The 2,557-nt window shown below is 37.6% G+C and overlaps 1 protein-coding gene across 1 annotated transcript in view; it reads left to right on the top strand.

The window, feature by feature from the left end:
* Positions 1 to 2,557, top strand: part of SNX3 (sorting nexin 3) — a gene marked incomplete at its 5' end in the record, with an annotated part of 10,599 nt that overhangs the window by 5,078 nt on the left and 2,964 nt on the right. The window lies entirely within an intron of this gene.

Raw genomic sequence — 2,557 nt, 5'->3', positions numbered from 1 at the left:
GAGAGTAAATCTAGGAAGGGATTACAAAATTTATGTTGGGCATTTGCTTCTGTGTTTTTTTTGCTGTTATTTTGTTTTTTGCTATTCTTTATGAAGATGAATTAATCTTTCCCTCTTTTACTCTATTGAATTATCATTTCAGGATAGACTCCTAAATATAGAAACTCTGTATCAAGGGTTTAAAGTTTTAACCCTTAGAATATGTATAATTTGTATTACTGGTGAAAAGGAATACTCCTATATATCAGTTTACTCTTTATATTTCTCCTTCTAGTTGTTTGCTTACACATTTCTCTATTTTGGTATAAGGTAAGGATCCAGCTGAGTGGTTGATCATTTAACAAATATTTGAGCTTCTGTCTGTATGCCCAGCTTTTCTTAAAATAACCATAAGAAGCCTAAGACAGGGTCCTCGATGTGAAGGCATTAAATAGGATAGATAGGTGGTTCTCCACCAGAGACAGTTTTGTCCCCCAGGAGACATTTGACAATGTTTGGAGACATTTTTTATTGTCTCGACTGGGGATGCTACTAGTGTCTAGTGGGTGGAGGCCAGGGATGCTGTTAAATGTTCTACAGTGCACAGGAAAGCCCCCCCAGTACAAACAAGTACCTGGTTCAAAATGTCAGTAACGGTAGGGTTGAGAAACCCTAAGATTGAGAAACCAGACTCACCTAACTAAACAATTAGCTAGGTGCTATTTAATTAAAACAAATATTTGAGCTCCAGATACTCTCCAGAAGGGAGAAATCAACATGAGTTGACCCTAAGTTAGGCTTTGAAGGGGGGATATTTGGGATGTTTCTATAGTGTAGGAAGGAAGAAATGATAGGTGTTTGGGGAAAGATAGCAGGATAGGGATTTGGGAGAAAGTTGACATGTCTCTTAGCTAAGGAAATGGAAGAGTGGCGACAAGTAGACTTGCTGATTATTTCGTCATCACCTCAAACACAAGTAGGAAAGACTATATGCAAGTAGTAAGAGGTTGAAGAAACCATAGAATTCTTATCTACCCATGTTGCGGAGAAAACATTATTAACATTTTATTTCTTCATTTCATTGAGAGTTGATTTTGATCTCTGCAGTTTCCATTACAACATAGCATTGTCTTCCCTGGGTGGCATCAAAAGTGTCTGAGGGACATGGTAACCTTTATTTCAGTATTGTGAATGTCCTCTTTGTGTACCTGTGCTTTGATAAGTTCAAGGAAAATGATATAAGCTATGGGCCTTGCCTGTGAGGAGCTGTGGTCTGATGGGCTATTCTGCATTTAGTTATCTTGCTTCTGGAACACTGAGTCTTTTTTCAGTGTACTTTTTTTTTTTTTTTTTTTTAACTAATTCTCAATGGAACAGAATAGAGAATCCAGAAATTAACCCACACACTTACGGCCATCTGATCTTTGACAAAGGCACCAAGCCTATTCAATGGGGTCGGGACTGCCTCTTCAGCAAATGGTGCTGGGAGAACTGGATATCCATATGCAGGAGAATGAAACTAGACCCATACCTCTCACCATATACTAAAATCAACTCAAAATGGATTAAAGATTTAAATATACACTCTGAAACAATAAAACTTATTAAAGAAAACATAGGAGAAACACTTCAGCAAATAGGGCTGGACACAGACTTCATGAATACAACCCCAAAAGCACGGGCAACCAAAGGAAAAATAAACAAATGGGACTATATCAAACTAAAAAGCTTCTGCACAGCAAAAGAAACAATTAACAGAGCTAAAAGACAACAAACAGAGTGGGAGAAAATATTTGCAAAATACACATCCGACAAAGGACTAATATCCAGAATATATAAAGAACTCAAACAACTTTACAAGAAAAAAACAAGCAACCCAATCAAAAAATGGGCAAAAGAGCTAAGCAGGCATTTCTCTAAAGAAGATATACAAAAGGCCAACAGTCATATGAAAAAATGCTCAACATCACTCAGCATCCAGGAAATGCAAATCAAAACCACACTGAGATACCATCTCACCCCAGTGAGGATGGCTAAAATCCAAAAGACTTTGAACGATAAATGCTGGCGAAGTTGTGGAGAAAAAGGAACTCTCATACATTGTTGGTGGGAATGCAAAATGGTGCAACCCCTATGGAAAATGGTTTGGAGGTTCCTCAAACAGCTGAAGATAGAGCTACCATACGATCCAGCTATCCCACTACTGGGAATATACCCAAAGGAATGGAAAACATCAAGTCGAAGGTATACCTGTTTCCCAATGTTCATTGCAGCACTCTTCACAATAGCCAAGAGCTGGAATCAACCCAAATGTCCATCATCGGATGAGTGGATACAGAAAATGTGGTATATCTACACAATGGAATACTACTCAGCTATAAAAATGAATGAAATACTGCCATTTGCAACAACATGGATGGACCTTGAAAGAATAATACTGAGTGAAACGAGTCAGGCAGAGAAAAAGAAATACCACATGTTCTCACTTATTGGTGGGAGCTAAAAAAAAATAAAAACAAAAAACAAATCAATTCACTCACATACACACACACACACACACACACACAAAAAAAAAAAC

The sequence above is a fragment of the Galeopterus variegatus genome, unplaced genomic scaffold (assembly GCF_000696425.1).
Source record: "Galeopterus variegatus unplaced genomic scaffold, G_variegatus-3.0.2 Scaffold2453, whole genome shotgun sequence".
Taxonomy (NCBI): Eukaryota; Metazoa; Chordata; class Mammalia; order Dermoptera; family Cynocephalidae; genus Galeopterus; species Galeopterus variegatus.
The sequence above is the reverse complement of the archived record's forward strand: the minus strand, read 5'-3'. Positions and strand labels throughout refer to the sequence as shown.